Raw genomic sequence first — 23,419 nt, forward strand, 5'->3', positions numbered from 1 at the left:
TGAATATTCAAAAAGAGCTTTCTAAGGATAATTTTATATTCAACGTGTATAACTTCAATCGATGTTTTTACCTTTGACGTTTTTTTTAAACTTTTATTTCCCGTCTTACGAAAAGAGAAGAAGTCTGTTTGTTAACATTTTACACCATATTCACACGAAAAAAACATGATAACACTCGAAAAAGACCGATCAATTCACGCTTTAAAACGATCAAGGGCACAAAATCGTCTATTTTGTCGTCGTGAAGTTTTCTTTTGATTTTTGTCGAGCCTGCGACTTTTGTCGCAAAAGCGAGACATAGCGATCCTACATTCCGTCGTCGGCGTTGTCGTCGTCGTCGTCCAGCGTCGTCGGCGGCGTCCACAAATATTCACTCTGTGGTTAAAGTTTTTCAAATTTTAATAACTTTCTTAAACTATCCTGGATTTGTACCATACTTGGACAGAAGCTTGTTTATGATCATAAGATAGTATTCAAAAGTTAATTTTGTTAAAAAAATAATCCTGTTTATCCGTATTTTACTTATAAATGGACTTAGTTTTTCTGCCAGTTAACATAACATTCACTCTGTGGTTAAAGTTTTTCAAATTTTAATAACTTTCTTAAACTATCCTGGATTTGTACCAACCTTGGACAGAAGCTTGTTTATAATCATAAGATAGTATTCAAAAGTTAATTTTGTTAAAAAAATAATCCTGTTGATCCGTATTTTACTTATAAATGGACTTAGTTTTTCTGCCAGTTAACATAACATTCACTCTGTGGTTAAAGTTTTTCAAATTTTAATAACTTTCTTAAACTATCCTGGATTTGTACCATACTTGTACAGAAGCTTGTTTATGATCATAAGATAGTATCCAGAAGAAAATTTTGTAAAAAAATAATCCTGTTTATCCGTATTTTACTCATAACTGGACTTATTTTTTCTGCCAGTTAACATAACATTAACTGTGTGGTTAAAGTTTTTCAAATTTTAATAACTTTCTTTACACTATCCTGGATTTGTACCAAACTTGGACAGGAGCTTGTTTATGATCAAAAGCTAGTATCTAGAAGGAAATTTTGTGAAAAAAAAATTCCTGTTTTTCCGTATATTACTTATAAATGGACTTAGTTGTTCTTCCAGTTAACATTACATACAGTCTGCAGTTAAAGTTTTTAAAACATTTATTAGATTCAGAAACCATCCTGGATTCCTTCCAAACTTGAACAGAAGCTTCTTACAATCAAAAGATAGTATCTAGAGGAAAATTTGCAATAATTATTTCCCCATTTTTGTTGAGCCTGCGACTAACAGCAAAAGTAGGCGAGACACTGGGTTCCACGGAACCCATACGAATTTGTTCGTATGAAACTGATATGTAGTCATATGTCAAAATCTGCAAAAAGCAAAAGTATTGCTGTTTATACAAGTATTACTTTTATTTAAAGTAAGTTCTCTGGGGTAAATTTCAGCAGTATGATTAGGGAATTCTTTATTATTTGAAGCAAAAATGCCACCAAGGTAACGGTAAGCGTTTTTAAATGTATCTATTAAATGGAATTTAGACGAATCTTCACTAAGAAATTGGCCATTAACTGAAATTCATAACAATACAGGAACAAGTTCTGAAGTAAAGTATCATAAGGATGAAAATTAAGAATTGAAAAAAAACCATTTGGTATTTCAAAAGTAGTTTTGTAGATAAATTGACTTGTGATTACAATATTTCAATCATTCCAATAAAGAGTTGGACCAAGTGATACCGGAGCGGACTGTTGGTTGCGAAATTGTCTAAAATGCAGGTTGCGGGTTGCGGGTTGCAGGTTGAAGGTTGCGGGTTTAAGTATTAGATATACAACGAGGGCATTAGCATGAGAGGGTGTATCTAATTTACACAATTTTATGATCAACATGTGTTAAAGGCAGGGTATCCAATTACGTTAAACAACATTCTGCTGTAAATAAACTTACACCTAACAATAGAAATCTATCACTTTACATTAATCATAATATCTTGAGATGTAAATGCACTTAATTGGTCTAACACCCTCAGAGTGTATCTAATACATACACTTTCTGTTCGAAAAGAGAAAACTGAACAAATGTCTGGGGAAAACTTTCAACAAATGCATAGAACATACATACTAAAACATCAAGACTTGACACAGTTTTTATATAGTGGTAAAGACTTATTGCCTTTAAACGGCTAGATGTACATACGTATATCATTGTATATATTTTTAATCAACGGTGTTTCTGAATTTTTTCAGCGAAGTTCTATTGCATTCTTAGCAAGGGTCCTTCTCAAAAGCCTACCTATTCAAAAGTCTTGTTTTCAATTGATGCTCCTTCAAAGTTAAAATTAAGTTCTAAAATGGTGGACGATCGACTTTTTTTTAAAAGAGTTATGTTCCTTGGAAATATTAAATTTATGGAAAATGGCCTCGTTAGCGCTCATACAGGTACAATTCTTGCCAGATATTTATAAAACTTATACTTTAGATTAATATCAGCAGTATCTCGGACAAGTTCTATAAAGGTGGACAATCGGATTTTTTAATAAGATGATAAAATTATGCCACTTGAAAATATTAAATAAGTGCAACGCGGGAGACATTGGAACTCCTTTTTTATTGAATATCAATCAAAACAATATTCATCTCTTTGAAAAATATGCCAATGTTTCTTAAAAGCTCTGTTAAGAATTATTACTGCAGGGTTATATATTTAGTTACCATGCAGTGCAAGTGAAATTTCCTTTTTTCTAAAATTATTTGACAGAGTGTACTGCATCTTTTAATCTTGTGTTTCACATCTGTAATGTCTTACGCAGTTTGAAACTTTAATATCATAACCTCCTCTATCTATAAGTTTATTTCTCCAAAGTCATAAAATGTTGTTGAGATCAGTCTCGTTGCTATTTATACTATTAAATGAGAAGACCTCATTTTGTGTGTCGCTTCTCTTCCTTCCACAATAAATAAATCATCATGCCTCTGTGTCCTATAGGTATCACGCATAGTCGCATTTGTCATCCTCGCTTATGATTATTCAGTTTGGGTTATTTTGGGAGGAAACGATAATAAAGGCGTCCCGATAATATTTTCGTCATCGGACGGACTCTTAAGTCATAGACAAGACTTCCGTTTAGGACTCTTAAAATTACATATAATTTTCATAAGTACTTGGGAACAGCACAATTATTTTCGCGTTTTCTGTATACTACATGTACTATGATAATGCATATACTATAAATAAAGTGTATTTGCTATTTACCATCAATTCCAAGTCTACTATCCACGGCGGTCACTGCTATATTATTTAGAGATCTAGAGAGTCTCTATATAATATATCAGTGACCGCCCTAGATAGTAAACTTGGAATTGATAGTAAATAGCAAATGCACTTCATTTATAGTATATGTATGTTCATAATATACAGAAAAAAACGCGAAAATAATTAAAATTAACAGAAAAACAAAAAATAACGGACTTTGGAAAAAAGGGGGAGGGCTAAAAAAAAATTGTAATGTCCCCAAGTACATGTACATGTACCTATGACCTTTCTAATTTGATACCGTTTTTGAAATTCTCCAGTCATAAAATCTTTTACAAAAATTCATCCTACAACAGATTACATACTTTCAACCACACTCTAAAAGCCCGCGATTTCGCGGGTGTGTTCTAGTTGTTTCTTAAGTGACGACTTGTTTCACTTGTTATTACAATTTGAAAAGTATGTCTAAGATGTGCACTTGTAATTGGGAGATACTCATAAGACATGCAACCTGAAATCAAGGACACCACTCGATTTAAAATGCTCCCCTTTGTACACCTCAGTATCTAAGTACGTCACTTCTGTATTGGAGAAATTATACGTAAACTTAATAATCGTGTTTTGCGAGGTGTTTTGTCTCTTTCTGACAAACCAGTCAGTAATGTTGGGGAGGCCAAACAGAAATGTATTCTCAGAAAATGGCTGTTTAAGCAGCTGAACACACTTCTGTTTTAAAAGTTGTATTTTTTGCTCACCTTGAATAAAGTTTTATAAAAATAAAGTTACTGTTTGACTTGACAGTTGAGAAACCAGATAATTGCTAGAGATAACCAAAAGTGCTAAATCACTGAGTAAAGACCGACAAATAGAGGTGTCCCTTCTGTTTTGGCAAAAAAAAGCAATTAATTATTTAAAGCTAATAATTTCTTAATATTAGCCTCAAAGATTTTTAATGTCCATTGAAAGGAATTTAATTGTTTATGTAACTAGATTAAGACAGATTAATGTGTCCATAGAACCTGTTCAGCCTATGTCAATTTGTAGTTTTTATTACTTTAACTTCACTATAGAATCAATGTTAAGAACTATTAATAGCAATTGAGCAGTACGATTAGCACCAAAAGATACATGTATGTGTATTAACATTATGATTATTGAATTTGAAGATTATGATAAAAAGAAAATTAAATACTGACAACTGATAACTGACAAGACACTTTTACCACACAGTACTGTAAGAAATAATTGTAAGGACAAGGTTCACTTATGGCACAAAATGGCCTAAAATATCAACTTTATCATAAAACACCAAAAGGTTCACAGTTTGGTTCGTAAATTGGTCTTTTTCAAAAACCTTACTGCTAAATAAATCTGTTCTTTTCATAAAAGTACATAATATTCTCCAAAGTAGGCCCATTTTGGACATTTTGTCAAAATATGATGATCTTGTGCAATTTCCAGACCCAAAAGCTTTAGGAAACCCTTGGCCGCCACCTACGATCCAAAATGTTTTGTAACTAAAAGATTCCAATTTTGCGGATATAGAGTTCATCAATATAAAAAAATTTTGGATCGTGAATGGCGGCCAAGCTTAATTAATTAAAAAATTTACCAAAATTGACCTTTAATACAAATAATGTTTATTTAAGGGGTCATAGCTTCATAAAGTTGAAAGGAAGGTGCAAAAAAAATATATTTTTGACCTAATAGTATTATCACAAGTATTTCTATAAGTTTTAAGTTTTTTGTCCCGATTTAAAAAACATCAAAAATTTAGGGACAATTTTAACCCTTCGTGAGCCTTCTCCTTTATTAGTCATGGGGTAGATTTTATATGTATTAATTCCCCTAATATGACCTTTTTACGTATATAATATTTATATGTGTGAGCTGCAACCCGCAACCTGCAACCCGCAACCCGCAACCTGCAAAATAGCACTTCCCGTTGGTTGCAGGCTGCAATCGGCAAGTCAGTTGAATATGAAGGAGGAAAGAAAATATAAGTGTTTCACCAAAATATTATATATACGGGTATATAAGGTTCAATTTGTAAAATGTGTAAGAATGTTTCGTATTTTATTTCCTTTATTAAACTGAACGAAGGTTTGAAATTTATTTGAAATTGATTCTTGATGTTATAAAACTTATATGTATGAGTGCCATTATATGAATTTAACTATTATGAGACAAATAACAAATGATTTACCAGCGGTAAAATTTTAGCTGGAGAAGTTAACTCGCTACGGATAAATAGCAGAAAATGTAGAAATTTCGAGAAATCACACATAGCGATGTGTACGAAACAGAACCTTTTCTGGAAAAAATACACGACTTTATCAAAATTCCACTGAAAGAATTGTTATGAAAAATAATGACCATAACGCCGGAGTATTTTTCGTTGATTTACAAAGTCATTTAAAAGTGTGCGAAGTTTGCTACAATTCCATTACGACCTTTCTTAAACTATTTATGTTAAATGTTTCGTTATTTGGTTATGTTATATTAAATTTGTAATATCACTTTTCATTCAATGTGTGTGTCCCCCCCCCCCCCCCCCTGTTTCTTTAATAAAACATGAATTGAAATCTAGAGACACATGATAGATTATCATGATCATGATAATGATTATAGAAAGCCATTTAAAACAATTTACCAAATCTCTAAGGTTAGAATTTTATTGTGTGAACCATCAAATTTTAAGGTGGAATAATTGGTTTCAGTGACAGATTTCCTCTTACAATATTTTATAACAAGTTTAATTGTTTCAAATGAAGGATTTATGCCCATCTGTCCAAACTCATTAAAACAAAAGTAAATAAGATGTAATAGTTATTCAGTATCCCTTTGCATTTTCATCCTTAAATTAAATGAAGTAATTAAGAACTTGTATCTGTCAAGACCTATTGTTATTGTTATTGTAAAATGAATGAGTATTCATTTGGTATAAATAAAACCAAATGAAGTGCAAATGTCAATCATTAAGCAACCCAACAAAAAGAAAATAAATAATAAGAACATACATTTCAAATATTAACAGAATTATACATTATATAAATAACACATAGCTGAGAGGGTTATTGAGCAGATTGTTACCCCGAGAAAACATTGTCAACTGAGGCGAAGCCAAGGTTGACAATGTCTTTTCGAGGGGTAACAATCTGCTCTATCACCCTCTCAGACATGTGTTATTTAATTTATTATACTGAATGTTCTGTTATTACTGTCGATTAAATTTCAAATTCAAAGTAATAAACTATGACGTCTTGTACATAACAACCATCCGTATTTAGAGGTATAATAGTAGTGGTTTTTAGGACTTAAAAACCACGATATGGACCACGCTCTGATTGGCTTAATATTTATTTTTCATTTTTGTTATCTATCATACAATTGGTTCTTAATGTAACTCGGATTTATTCTACGAAAAAGAGAATTTCCGAAGCGTACTTTCTGTTTCGATTTCACGTTATATTTATACTGCTGTTAACTGACGGGTAAGTGAGTCCTAAAGATGCAGAAAAGGGTAAACACGAAAACAAAAATTGCCTGTTTACGACCAAATAATAAACATACCTTTGCTTTAAACATTTAGGCCAAAATATCAGGCTCTGGTCCAACCTGGGATTTATAAAATTCTCTGAATAAGTTAATCATTATAAGTCATTTAACTAGTGAGTAGTGTGATCATGTTGATAGTAAGAGTTTTCCCCTGATATTCATGATTATATGATTACACGGTGTGATTATGTTGATAGTTAGAAGAAATTATTATTCATGATAAGTTGATCACACATTCAAATCATGTTGATTGTTTGATTATTGCTCTTAATATTCATAATCATCATAATCATATTATTCCACAGATTGACCATGATGATCGTTTAAATATTGCCCTTTATGTTCATAATCATATGATTACACAGTTAGGCCGTGATGATCGTCTGAATATTGCCCTTGATAATCATGATCATATAATTAAACAGTTAGGCCATGATGATTGTTTGATTATTGCCATTAATATTCATAATCATATGATTACACAGTTAGGCCATGGTGATTCTCTGATTATTGCCCTTGATAATCATGATCATATGATTAAACAGTTAGGCCATGATGATTGTTTGATTATTGCCATTAGTATTCATAATCATATGATTACTCAGTTGGACCATTATGATTGTTTGATTTTTGCCCTTTATATTCATAATCATATGATTACACAGTTAGGCCGTGATGATCGTCTGAATATTGCCCTTGATAATCATGATCATATGATTAAACAGTTAGGCCATGATGATTGTTTGATTATTGCCATTAATATTCATAATCATATGATTACACAGTTAGGCCATGGTGATTCTCTGATTATTGCCCTTGATAATCATGATCATATGATTAAACAGTTAGGCCATGATGATTGTTTGATTATTGCCATTAATATTCATAATCATATGATTACTCAGTTGGACCATTATGATTGTTTGATTTTTGCCCTTTATATTCATAATCATATGATTACACAGTTAGGCCGTGATGATCGTCTGATTATTGCCCTTGATAATCATGATCATATGATTTAACATTTAGGCCATGATGACTGTTTGATTATTGCCCTTAATATATATAACCATATGATTACACAGTTAGGCCATGATGATCTTCTGATTATTGCCCTTGATAATCATGATCATATATTTAAACAGTTAGGCCATGATGATTGATTGATTTTTTCCCCTGATAATCATGATCATATGATTGAACAGTTAGGCCATGATGATTGTTTGATTATTACCATTAATATTCATGATTATCTGATTACGCAGTTTGACTATGATGATCGTTAGATTATTGCCCTTAATATTCATGATTATTTAATTACATAGTTTGAACACGATGATCGTTTGATTATTGCCCTGAATATTCATGATCATCTGATTACACAGTTTGAACATGATGATCGTTTGAATATTGCCGGCCTTATATTCATAATCATCTGATTACACAGTTTCGAACATGATGATCATTTGATTATTATCCTTAATAACCATAATGATATGATTGAACAGTTAAACATGATAATCTATTGATTATTGCCTTTACTATTCATGATTATCTGATTACATATTTTTGATTATTGCCCTTAATATTCATAATTATCTAATTTAAGGTTTGATTATTGCCCTTGATAGATTAGATAATGTAATATCACACTTTGATCATGTTAATCATTTGATTATTGCCCTTATTATTCATGATCCATGATTCCAGGATTTTGAAAAAGGGGGTGAGGCCCTATGGAAAACCAACGTTTGGAGCAATATGTTTAAAAGTCTTATACATTTATCATATATGAAGCTCCCTGCCCCCTCTAAATCCGTCTTTGATGATCATGTGATTACAGGGTTTAATCATCATCATCATTTCGAATCGATTGTTTGATTATTGTCCTTTATAACCTGGTTTAATCATGCCGATAGTTTCGATTTCTGCCCTAAAAATTCATGATCATGATCATGTTATTATATCGGTTGATCATTTTATTAGTTTGAATACTCCCCTAATGTTTATGATTATGTGGTTACAGCATATATCTAAGAACCATAAACAATACATGTACCCTATATCTAAGAACCATATATGATACATATAAACTAAACATAAGAACCATAGAAAATACATTAAGCCTATATCTAAGAACCATAGAAAATACATATAGACTGTACCTAAAGACCATAGACAACATATCAAGCTGATATCTAAGAATTACAGACAATATATAACACATTTATCAAACAACTATATACTATACATATAGACTGAACCTAAGAACCATATAGACAAAACATATAGCCTTTTTCTAAGAACCATAGATAATTCATATAGACTGAACATAAGAACCATAGACAATACATATAGACTGTACCTAAGAACCATAGACAATAGATATAGACTGAACCTAAGAACCATAGACAATATATATATAGACTGAACCTAAGAACCATAGAAAATACATATGGCCTATATCTAAGAACCATAGACAATTCATATAGACTGAACTTAAGAACCTTAGACAATACATATAGACTGTACCTAAGAACCATAGACAATACATATAAACTGAACCATATAACCATATATAGACAATATATATAGACTGAACCTAAGAACCATAGACAATACATATAGCCTATATCTAAGAACCATGGACAATATATATATAGACTGAACATAAGAACCATAGACAATACATACAGCCTATATCTAAGAACCATAGACAATATATGTAGCATATATTTAAGAACCAAAGACAATACATATAGACTTAACCTAAGAACCATAGACAATACATATAGACTGAAACTAAGAACCATATAGACAATTAATAAAGCATATATCTAAGAACCATAAACAATACATGTACCCTATATCTAAGAACCATATATGATACATATAAACTAAACATAAGAACCCTAGAAAATACCTTAAGCCTATATCTAAGAACCATAGAAAATACACATTGACTGTACCTAAAGACCATAGACAACATATCAAGCTGATATCTAAGAATTATAGACAATATATAACGCCTTTATCTAACAACTATATACTATACATATAGACTGAACCTAAGAACCATATAGACCAAACATATAGCCTATATATAAGAACCATAGACAATATATGTAGCATATATTTTAGAACCATAGACAATACATATAGACTTAACCTAAGAACCATAGACAATACATATGGACTGAACCTAAGAACCATAGGCAATACATATAGACTATATCTAAGAACCATAGACAATACATAAAGACTGAACCTAAGAACCATAGGCAATACATATAGACAATATCTTAAGAACCAAATACAATACATATAGCCTATATCCAAGAACAATAGACAATCTATATAGCCTATATCTAAGAACCATAGACAATACATATAGAATATATCTAAGAACCAAAGACAATACATATAGAATATATCTAAGAACCAAAGACAATCCATATAGACTATATCTAAGAGCCATAGACAATCCATATAGAATATATCTAAGAACCAAAGACAATACATATAGACTATATCTAAGAACCATAGACAATACATATAGACTTTATCACAAAGCCATAGACAATTCATATAGACTATATCTAAGAACCACAGACAATAAATATAGACTATATCTTAGAACCATAGACAATACATACAGCCTATATCCAAGAACCATAGACAATTCATGAATAATATGTTTAAGAACCAAATACAATAAATATAGACTGAACTTAAGAACCTTAGACAATACATATAGACTGTACCTAAGAACCATAGACAATACATATAAACTGAACCATATAACCATATATAGACAATATATATATAGACTGAACCTAAGAACCATAGACAATACATATAGCCTATATCTAAGACTCATGGACAATATATATATAGACTGAACATAAGAACCATAGACAATACATACAGCCTATATCTAAGAACCATAGACAATATATGTAGCATATATTTAAGAACCAAAGACAATACATATAGACTTAACCTAAGAACCATAGACAATACATATAGACTGAAACTAAGAACCATATAGACAATTAATAAAGCATATATCTAAGAACCATAAACAATACATGTACCCTATATCTAAGAACCATATATGATGCATATAAACTAAACATAAGAACCCTAGAAAATACCTTAAGCCTATATCTAAGAACCATAGACAATACATATAGAATATATCTAAGAACCAAAGACAATACATATAGAATATATCTAAGAACCAAAGACAATCCATATAGACTATATCTAAGAGCCATAGACAATCCATATAGAATATATCTAAGAACCAAAGACAATACATATAGACTATATCTAAGAACCATAGACAATACATATAGACTTTATCACAAAGCCATAGACAATTCATATAGACTATATCTAAGAACCACAGACAATAAATATAGACTATATCTTAGAACCATAGACAATACATACAGCCTATATCCAAGAACCATAGACAATTCATGAATAATATGTTTAAGAACCAAATACAATAAATATAGACTGAACCTAAGAACCATAGACAATACATATAACCTATATCTAAGAACCATAGACAATACATATAGCCTATATCCAAGAACCATAGACAATTCATGTATAATATATTTAAGAACCAAAGACAATAAATATAGACTGAACCTAAGAACCATAGACGATACATATAGACTGTATATCTAAGAACCATAGACAATACATATAAGATTATATCTAAAAACCATAGACAATAAATATAGACTTAATCTAAGAACCATAGACACTTCATATAGAATATATCTAAGAACCATAGACAATCCATATAGAATATATTTAAGCACCATAGACAATACATAAAGACTTTATCTAAGAACCATAGACAATACATATAGACTATATCTAAGAGCCATAGACAATCCATATAGAATATATCTGAGAAGCATACACAATCCATATAGACTATATCTAAGAACCATAGACAATACATATAGAATATATCTTTAAGAACCAAAGACAATACATATTGACTATATCTAAGAACCATAAACAATACATATAGAATATATCTAAGAACCATAGACAATCCATATAGACTATATCTAAGAACCATAAACAATACATATAGCCTATATCCAAGAACCACTGACAATTCATATAGACTCTACCCAAGAACCACAGACAAAAAACTGAGACAATACAAATTGCATGTACCTATGAACTATAGAAAATACACAACCTGTACCTGAGAACCATAGACAATACATATAGCCTGAAATTCCTGAATGTAAGATCTATTGCTCAAGCATGACATTCACTCTTTGGGGGACACTATAAATTGGCTTAGTACCACAAGCATTATTGGTAAACTTTATATAAATATAATAGCATTCCAATTTCTTCTGGAATTCTGGCTCCCTCGACCAACAAAAATTGTCTGCATTGAAGTAAGTCAATGCTGCAAAAATCAACCAAATCAATAGATTTAAATTTAGTCAAGCCTGAGATGTGAGGAATGTTAAATCACACATGATTTAGAGGGGTATAGAACATACAGCCAGCACAACATATACATCTTGTTTCCCACTTTACTTGTGCAGGCCTAAGTTTCTTTATTTCTTTTGGTAATAATGATTCATAAAAATAAATGGTAGTGCATAATACATATAATAGCTGTTCTAGTTTGATAAATAATTTACTATATTTATTTATAGGACCAAGAAAACAACAAGGAAGATTGGGAAAAGGCGAAGAAGCTGGTTAGTTAAATTTAAATAACCCAACGATTTCTACTAGGAGTTCTACCTTTGATACTTTAGATTTATATATGCAGCTACATCCATTAATTTGGATCAATTTTGTTTTTCGTTGATTGAGAAAAATCAAACTTTAATGGATATTTGGATTCATGGTTTTGCAAAAGGCTGCATTCAAGCTAATACAGAATGGCTTCTTTATTAAATACAATGTATTTAAATTTGTAATAGCGGTTTACCCATGCCCAAGAAATCGACAAAAATGTGTATTCCACAAATAATTATGAAGCCACAATCCTCAAAATTTGATACAGGTCAAAATATCTTATGTTTGGCATTTTCGTTAAATTTGTTATACATCTAAACTGATAATTTTGATCAAATTGTTCTTTTTAAAAGTTTACATTGACCAAAAATAATCACAGAGAAGAAATAGATTTTTACCAATGTTTTCTAGGTACTCTGAACAATTGTTCTTTCCAAGTCTTTTTGGAACATTTCTTTTTACTTCCAGGTGAATAAAATGTTGGAAAATGGTGAGACCGTGGTGTCAATTATATTGAACAAAGAAACCAAGTCCATTGAGTTTTTAAGTAAGTACACAAATGGTACAATATCTATTCATGAGTATACTATATTGATTAGGAAATACAGTTGTGGCATTAAATGATCATAAACCATTAAGGATCCAAAGTACATGTTGAAAAACAAACAAACCATAATATATCGAGAAAAAAAACATATATTGAGATTTGTTTAGCTGAGGCAACTATCCATCAGATACCACATATCTAAGCAAGTAAATGTCATCATATGATCCTGTAACAATGAACAAAAACTATACTAGAAATTAAACTATGAAAGCTAGTAACATGACAAAATGTCTTAGGACAATAACTTACTAAATGAGTATGGGTTAACCATGTTAATGAGGGCTCAACCTTCCATTAACCAGAGAAAGTGGTGTTACAGCACAAATTGAGAACTAACTGTAAAACCAGTTGAAAAAGGCTTGACTCATCAAATCAATACAAAGCCCCATTATTCAAAACCAATTTAAAAAAAATTTAAAAACAGGTTTTCAAGACTGAAATATCAATCAGTTTTCCTCCAGTGGATTTAATATGAAGATGCAATTACCAGTCTAAGAAAACCATGACACTGTGCAATTCCAAAACTTAAGTATCAAACAATATGTAGTTCCTGAAGTGTTCACAACTGTATAAAAATACATATTTAGTTATGTTTTAATTCATATATATATAACAAAATCAATTAAAGAACAGATAAAAATTGTTACGTTGATTACCTTTTAGAATTAGTATTAAAAGAATGGATAACTTTACATGTATTCATGTCTGGTCATGTACCAGTATGCACTATAATAGCTTTTTGAGATAAGTGTTTTTAATTTTAGTCAATGTGTTTCAAAGGACACATTATTTAATTTAGCTACCTTTGTACTGAAAGAAGATCGATGACAGCTTTTTATGTGTAACTATACATTTTTTCTCCTAGATTTTATATGTGTTCTTATTTTTTTACAGAAAGTGTAGGGCTTAAAATACATCAGCCCAGCACATCCAGGTTTGAACATCCTCAGGCTATTCTTGAGCCAGGGTGTTTAGAACAGAACAATGCAAGTTGCTAAAAGACTGCCAATGGCTGACAAGAGAAATGTATGACATAATGGGATGCCATTAGCTGGTACAATTGTCATGGAGAATAAGGTGTTCAGCGTGTGGCAGGTGGTCACACTTTTAATGTGTCAATACAACAACACATGAGGGACATGTAGTATAATAGGAAATGAAAGCGACAATTTATGTAAAAAAGAAATATTTTTTTTATGCCCCACCTACATTAGTAGAGGGGCATTACATTTTCTAGTCTGTTCGTTTGTCCGTCTGTCCCGCTTCAGGTTAAAGTTTTTGGTCAAGGTAGATTTTGATGAAGTTGAAGTCCAATCAACTTGTTACTTAGTACACATGTTCCCTATGATATAATCTTCCTAATTTTAATGCCAAATTATAGTTTTGACCCCAATTTCACGGTCCACATAGAAAATGATAGTTCGAGTGAGGCATCCATGTTCTATGGACACAATTTCTTGTTTTTATATGCATACATTTTCAGTGATGTATTTAAGCTAAAAATTTTGTTGTAATTAGAACATCTTAATAATCCATATCTCAATTGATTTTGAACAGCACAAATTTCTTAGATATTTATGTAATTGATACAAAATTGATTTTTCATGTGACAGGAAATGCTGAAATACAACCAGGGGATAAATTTAGAAAATAAATATTTGTGAATCTTTTATTTGTCTTTTTATATCTTTGTATATGGCATTGTTTAGATTCATGACCAACCAACCTGTATTAGGTTATAGACTCTTTATTCATGTTTGGTTTGATTTTATTGTATTTTAAATGTTGTAAAATATAATTGGAAAGCCAAAAATATTGTTTACTCAGTCATCTAATTATTTACACATATCAAAATTATTACAAATGCAGCCTTCTTACTACAATGAAAGCACAATCCCAATTTATGAGCATTTACTTGTATTGGCTAATACTGGGAAAAACAGTTGACCATGATATGCCCAAGTATGCTGCAGAGCCAAAACAACACTTTGATTCCGCAAAATATTATTGAAATTCACTAACAAAAACTGTTGAAATATACAAACATACATAACATTAAGAGTAATTAAGGCGAGAATACATTGAGGACTGTAAAGTTATACATACAACCTGTGACCAACTATCTTCGTTTGACCATAAAACTGTGTGAAAATATCGTATACACTACTAAATGCAACCAGGTGACAAAATTCTAGATGTGAACAGTGTCTCTTCATAACCATAGCCTATATTAATACTGTTGTGTAATGTTGGAAGGAATAACTGGTTGAATTTTGAAATAAAAATACAGAGTAAAGGCGTATATTAATCATATATACTAGTATATCTAAGGTTCAAATATACAGGTTCTTTTTACATGGTTTATATATATATATATGGCTCTCATATGAAGTAGTTTTTATAATGTGGAGTTCTTCGATACAGGTTGTTTTAACAGGTAGTTCATGGTTCTTAAAACAAAAGGATTCAAATTGGTATGTGTCTTAAGTACTGGTTATGTAAAAAAGCCTTGTAAGGTTCTTCAATACAGTTAACGTTTTTGGTGGGTTTCATGTTGCTCAGTCTTTAGTTTTCTGTTTTGTGTTTTGTATAATTTTGTTTGTTGGTCTTTTCCCCTTTTTTAGCCACAGTGTTGTCAGTTTTTTTTTCGGCTTATGATAGATATTAGAAGATGTGGTATGAGTGCCAATGAAACAACTCTCCATCCAAGTTACAATTTATAAAAGTAAACCATTATAGGTCAAAGTACGGTCTTCAACACAGAGCCTTGACTCACACCAAACACCAAGCTCTAAAGGGCCCCAAAAATGACTAGTGTAAAACCATTCAAACGGGAACACCAACAGTTATGAGTTTGAATGTCTCTTTGGTATCTTTTGCCTCTCTTGTCTATACATAACATGGTTCTTAGATACAGGTTGGTTTTAAAAGAAAATTAGTTCAATATGATGGATTTCTATACATAGTGTGTTTCTGGATACACGATGTCTATAATATCAAGATACATGTTGTCTGGGTATGGTTCCTAGATTCTTGTTTTCTATATTTCGTATGGTTCCTGGGTACATGTTGTCTATATACGGTGTGGTTCCTCAATATGAGTTGTCTATAGATGGTGTGGTTCCTAGATACAAGCTGACTATATATTGTGTGGTTCCTAGAAACATGTTGTCTATATAAGGTGTGGTTCCTCGATAGATGGTGTGGTTCCTAGATACAAGTTTTAAATAAATGGCATGATTCATAGAAATAAGTTATTTATAGAAGGTATGGTTCCTAGATATAAGTTATTTATATAAGGCGTGGTTCCTAGATATAAGTTGTTTATATGTGGTTTGGTTCTTAGATACAAGTTTTCTGTAGATGTAATGGTTGCTGGATACAAGTTTTGAATACATAGTATGATTCCTAGATATAAATAAACTCATCATAGATACCAGGACTACATTTTTTATTTACGCCAGACGCGCGTTTCGTCTACAAAAGACTCATCAGTGATGCTCGAATCCAACAAAGTTAAAAAGGCCCAAAAAAGTACGAAGTTTAAGAGCATTGAGGACTAAAATTCCTAAATTTTTTGCCAAATACAGCTAAGGTAATCTATTCCTAAGGTTATCTTAAGATGGTGCGTTAAGATGGCGTGGTTCTTAGATACAAATTGTCTATAGATGGTGTGGTTCCCAGATACAAGTTTTAAATAAACGGTATGGTTTCTAGAAATAAGTTATTTATTGAAGGTATTGTTCCTAAATACAATATATGGTATTGTTTCTGGATACGGATACAAGTTGTCTTTAGATGGTATGGTTCCAAGAAATAACTTAGTCTTATGGAGATGAAACGCGCGTCTGGCGTATTAAATTATAAGCCTGGTACCTTTGCTAACTATTAGCATGTATTATTGTATTGTTTATTTGTGTATTTCTTTGTCCTGAAAGTTTATTTGTATTGCAGTCCTGCCATGTAATGTTGTCCTTTTAGTGTTATATTTAGCATTGCCATAAAAGCACGAGGTTTGGCTAGCCACAAAACCAGGTTCAACCCACCATTTTTTCTTAAAATATCCTGTACCAAGTCAGGAATATGGCAGTTGTTATCTTATAGTTCGTTTCTGTGTGTGTTGCATTGTCGTTTGGTTTTTTGTTGCACTTTAGTGTTTCTGTTGTTTCGTTGTTTTCCTCATATAGTTGATGTGTTTCCCTCGGTTTTAATTTGTACCCCGGATTTGTTTTCTCTCAATCGATTTATGACTTTCGAACAGCGGTGTACTACTGATGCCTTTATTTATCTATATATTGCTTGGTTCCTAGATAACAGGTGTCTACAGACGGTGTGGTTACTAGATATAAGTTATCTATATATGGTGTGGTTCCTAGATACAGGTTATCTTTATATGGTTTTGTTCCTCGATATAAGTTTTTTATAGATGTTGGGGTTCCTAGATACAAGTTGTCTATAGATGGTGTGCTTCCTCAGTACATGTTGTCCATATATGGTGTGGTTCCTTGATACAAGTTGTGTACAGATGGTATGGTTCCTAGATATATGTTATCTATAGAATGTGTGGTTCTTACATTTATACAAGTTGTCATTCATTGTGTTGTTTCCTCGGTATAAGTTGTCTATAGATGGTATGGTTCCACGATACAAGATGTCTGTAGATGGTGTGATTCCTAGATACATGTTGTCTATAGATTACTCTACCACTTGGAACTCATAGGTCAATATCTTCCTTTTAAGCAGCAATTCCCTATTAAGGAAATCATGATAGGGAATGCAAACTTTTGAATATCATTTCAACTGTGAGATAAATAATCTATATGCAGCTGCTGCTGGGATGTCATTACATAGAAACGGAAAATGTACAGTGGGAAGCTGAATCATCTCTATATTGTCGTAAAGTTTTGATCTCAGCCGATACTCATTGACAATTTAAGATATAAGTCATGATATGAGGCAGATTTATCTGTATATTGTGTATCCTTAATTTCACGTTCGATGGGATAGATTTGTTCAACATAGTCACCAAACTTTTAATTATTCAGTGAGATGACCTCATCTTGATAGCAAAAAGTGAACAAATTAATGCTAGCTTCTTTTCATTCTTCCGTAGAAGCTCCGTATGGAGTGTGTCTCATGTGAATAACGGAACAATTCGGCAGGAAGAAGAGCCCAGTTGCTTTCCATGGGATTCGGTCGACAGTTTGTGGAAAAAAAAACGTCCTCCGAACGTGATATAAATTGTATCAGAGTTTTTTGTTTGTTTACAAAGTACGATTTATTCAACCCTAAACAAAGACTTTTGAAGCTACGTTGGCCATTTGTTTTTCATGAAACGAAGCAGAATCCATTAAAATATTCAATAATAATTGTATGTACTGTAACACATTATAATTTTATTCAACAAATAATGCTTGTTACAATTACTATCAAGATTCAAAACTTCTCTTGACGTACCCTTTTAATTCGAATAATCTCTTACAACACTCAATTTATACTGTTTTAAATAGCTACATATCTTATACCAGAAGATCCAAATACCTCAGACAACAATCATAGAATGAATCAAATAGCCATATACTTCATACCTCAAGGTCGAATTGTCTCAAAACTTATAGACTGTACAAAAAACAACATACCTTATACAATTAGGTCAAAAAACCACATGCAACACTTATAGATGAGGGACGAAAGATACCAGAGAGACAGTCAAACTCATAGATCGAAAACAAACTGACAACGCCATGGCCAAAAATAAAAAGACAAACAGACAAATAATAGTACAGATGACACAACATAGAAAACCAAAGACTAAGTAACACGAACCCCACCAAAAACTGGGGGTGATCTCGGGTGCGTCTGAAGGGTAAGCAGATCCAGCTTCACATGTGGCACCCGTCGTGTTGCTTATGTTATTACAAATCCGGTAAATAGTCTAATTCGGTAAGTCACATTCGTGAAAAGGGAGGGTATTGTAGTTTCGACATAAGGAACATATCCGATATCATCTGTGAAACGGTTATTCCATATAACGGTCAACCAACTCGTGATGGCGTCCGTAAAATTTACGAAGGGATGACTTCAACTTCACCATTTGGAACTCTTGGTTTAATAGCTTCCTTGTGAGCAGCAATCCTCTATCAAGGAAATCATGATAGGAAACACAAGCCCGGGAATATCGTATCAATTGAGAGATATATACTCCGTATGCAGGCGCTGCTGGAATGTTGCTACATAGAAATGGAAAGTTCAAAATTGGGAAGCTGAAATCATCTCTTTTGTCGTAAAGTTTTGTTTTCAACCGACCCTCATTGTCATTTCTAGATGTAAGTCAAGATATGAGGCAGACTTAACTGTATCTGTAGTATCCTATATCTCTAGTTCGATGGGATAGATTCGTTGAACATAGTCACCAAATTTTGTATTATTTAGTGAGAGAACATCATCTATATAGCGGAATGTAGAGTTAAAGGATATTGCTAACTTCTTATCTTTCTTCATAAGAAGTTCCTGTATGAAGTCAGCCTCATAATGATAAAGAAACAAGTTGGCAAGAATAGGGGCACAATTGGTTCCCATTGGAATTCCGACAGTCTGTTGAAAAACACGTACGTCCTCCAAACGTAACAAATATGTTGTCAATCAAGAAATCAAGCATCTTGATAATGTCAGTTTCAGAGAATTTTTTGTTTGAATCAGAGTGATTCTTTACAAAGTCTTTATAGACTGTACCAAATAACCATCTACCTTATACCATAAGGTCCAATTACTAGTACATCATACAACACTTACAGAATTATCAAATGACCGTATACTTTATATCATAAGGTCCAATTACATCATACAAAACGGTACACACTTTTTTCATATTATATAATTACCATGTAAATCTTTGAATGATGTTTTTTTTGTGTTAATATTGATTTTGTTATCATTAAGTTAAAAGCAAACTCAATGATATTATTGTTATATATATACACTCTTTCATTGATCTACAAGCTATCGACTCTCGTATCTTGGCATTGCACAAGGTCATGTTTTTCTCTGACTGTTTATGATGTCTTTACACTAAATCCATTGGATGGTGGATGTGTACTAATTAATAATTTAGTCTTGGATGAATGATTTTTTTTATATAAGTTGATATTGGCTTTGAACTAGCTGCCGGTAACTTCGATCGAGTACTCTCAGATCTGTACTTAGTGTCTTTATGTTGTTGGGATGTACAATACCCGGTCACGTCCACGTTGTTTTGTTATGTTTATTTCTATGTGTATCATCTGATGAGTTAAGCCTTTTTTCAACTGATTTTTATAGTTCGGTCTGATGTTGTACTGTTACACCACAGTTCCAGGTTAGGAGAGGGTTGGATTCCCGCTAACATGTTCAACCCCCGCCACATTATGTATCTATGTGCTCACTGCTGGTCCCAAGTCAGGTGCGTGTAATTCAGTGGTTGTCGTTTTTTGTTGTGTTACATATTTGTTTTTCTTTCATTTTTTTTGTACATTATGCCGTTAGTTTTTTGTTTTTTGAATTGTATTACATTAGTGATTTCGGGGCCTTTTATAGCCGACTATGCAGTTTCAGGCTTTGTTCATTGTTGAAGGCCGTACGATGACCTATAGCTATTAATTTCTGTGTCGTTTGGTCTCTTGTGGAGAGTTGTCTCATTGGCAATCATACATCATCTTCTTTTTATATATATATTCCTTTTTTTTTAACTGAACTAGAATACATTATTTTAGGAGCAAACTGAAGCCCGCCTCCAGATGTTGGATTTTCTCTATTCGTTAAAGACATATCGGTTGTCTTTTTGACACATTCCCTGTTTCTATATAACCTCTATTCTAGATTTACCTATCAACCATAGACAACATATACAGACTGTATCTAAAACCTACAGACAGCATATACTGGCTCTGTCTAAAAGAGGGACGAAAGATACCAGAGGGACAGTCAAACTCATAGATCGAAAACAAACTGACAACGCCATGGCCAAACAAGCACAGACAACATATACACACTGTATCTAGCAACCACAGACAATATCCAAAGACTATCAAAGAACCACAGACAATATACACAGAATGTATCTAACAACCACAGACAATTTAAACAGACTGCATTTGACAACCACAAACAACATATACATACTGTATCTAGCAATCACAGACAATATACACTGGCTGTAATTAAGGACCACAGACAACATATATAGACTGTATCTGATAACCACAGACAACATATACACCCTTATCTAGCAACCATATACAACATATACACACTATATCTAGCAATCACAGACAACATATACACACTGTATCTAGCAACCACAGACAACATATACACACTGTATCTAGCAAACACAAACAACATATACACACTGTATCTAGCAAACACAAACAACATATACACACTATCTAGCAACCACAGACAATATACACAGACTGTATCCAAGAACCACAGACACCATATTCACACTGTATCTAAGAACCACAGACAACATATACACACTGCATCTAAGAACCACAGACAACATATACACACTGTATCTAGCAACCACAGACAACATATATACACTGTATCTAGCAAACACAGACAACATATACCCATTGTATCTAGCAAACACAAACAACATATACACACTATCTAGCAACCACAGACAATATAAACAGACTGTATCCAAGAACCACAGACACCATATTCACACTGTATTTAAGAACCACAGACAACATATACACACTGTATCTAAGAACCACAGACAACATATACACACTGTATCTAGCAACCACAGACAACATATACACACTGTATCTAGCAACCACAGACAACGTATACACACTGTATCTAGCAACCACAGACAATATACACAGACAACATATTCACACTGTATCTAGGAACCACAGACAACATATACCCACTGTATCTAGCAACCACAGACAATATACACAGACAACATATTCACACTGTATCTAGGAACCACAGACAACATATACACACTGTATCTTAGAACCACAGACAACATTAACAGACTGCATCTAACAACCACAAATAACATATACACACTGTATCTAACAACCACAGATAACATATACACACTGTATCTAACAACCACAGATAACATATACACACTGTATCTAGCAACCACAGACAACATATACACACTGTATCTAGCAACCACAGATAACATATACACACTGTATCTAGCAACCACAGATAACATATACACACTGTATCTAACAACCACAGACAACATATACACACTGTAATAACCACAGACAACATATACACACTGTATCTAGGAACCACAGACAACATATACACACTGTATCTTAGAACCACAGACAACATTAACAGACTGCATCTAACAACCACAGATAACATATACACACTGTATCTAACAACCACAGATAACATATACACACTGTATCTAACAACCACAGATAACATATACACACTGTATCTAGCAACCACAGACAACATATACACACTATATCTAGCAACCACAGATAACATATACACTGTATCTAACAACCACAGATAACATATACACACTGTATCTAACAACCACAGACAACATATACACACTGTATCTAACAACCACAGACAATAAATGCAGACAGTATCTTATAACTGCACTATTGGTGTGCTTTTCCCAAGTAAGGACACTGAAGTTCAGTGCTTGTTGTTGGTTCATGTCTGTCATATTTGTAAATTGATTTGCTATAAGTTAAGACATTAGTTTTCTCAATTGAATTGTTTCATTTTTTTTCATGTCGATGCCTTTTAATGCTGACTATATGGTTTGGGTTATTTTTCTCATTGTAGAATTCTGTATGGTTGTCAATAACTGCTAACATCATTTGAACTTTGGTGGATAGTTGTCTCATTGGCAAACATACCATATCTCCTTATTCATATACAGACAATTTATATAGTCTGTATCGAACAACTGCAGACAATTTATATTAAATTTCTTGAAGAACCACAGACACTATATATAGACTGTATATAATAACCACAGCTAACAAATATTTCAGGTTTATATTATTTTCTCTAATTCTTCGTCAATTTATCCCTTTCTGCACCCATTGTATAAAAAAAATTAGTCAACGTGTAGTTCGTTTGATCTCAGTTCTTCATTGGTTAAAATCCGATTATGACGTCGAATTTTCTTGCTTTCCGCTGAATTT

The 23,419-nt window shown here is 32.3% G+C and overlaps 2 long non-coding RNA genes across 2 annotated transcripts in view; both read left to right on the forward strand.

Annotated features, from left to right (window-relative positions):
- LOC127726673 (uncharacterized) overlaps nt 1–23,419 on the forward strand; it is a 76,306-nt gene that overhangs the window by 14,284 nt on the left and 38,603 nt on the right. The gene's annotated exons all lie outside the window — the stretch shown is intronic.
- Nucleotides 6,671–14,893, forward strand: LOC127726666 (uncharacterized). Its single transcript, XR_007993626.1, has 4 exons — nt 6,671–6,753; nt 12,529–12,573; nt 13,085–13,163; nt 14,118–14,893. It is a non-coding gene; the product is annotated as an uncharacterized LOC127726666 (long non-coding RNA).

Source organism: Mytilus californianus, unplaced genomic scaffold (assembly GCF_021869535.1).
Source record: "Mytilus californianus isolate M0D057914Y unplaced genomic scaffold, xbMytCali1.0.p SCAF_18, whole genome shotgun sequence".
Lineage (NCBI taxonomy): Eukaryota > Metazoa > Mollusca > Bivalvia > Mytilida > Mytilidae > Mytilus > Mytilus californianus.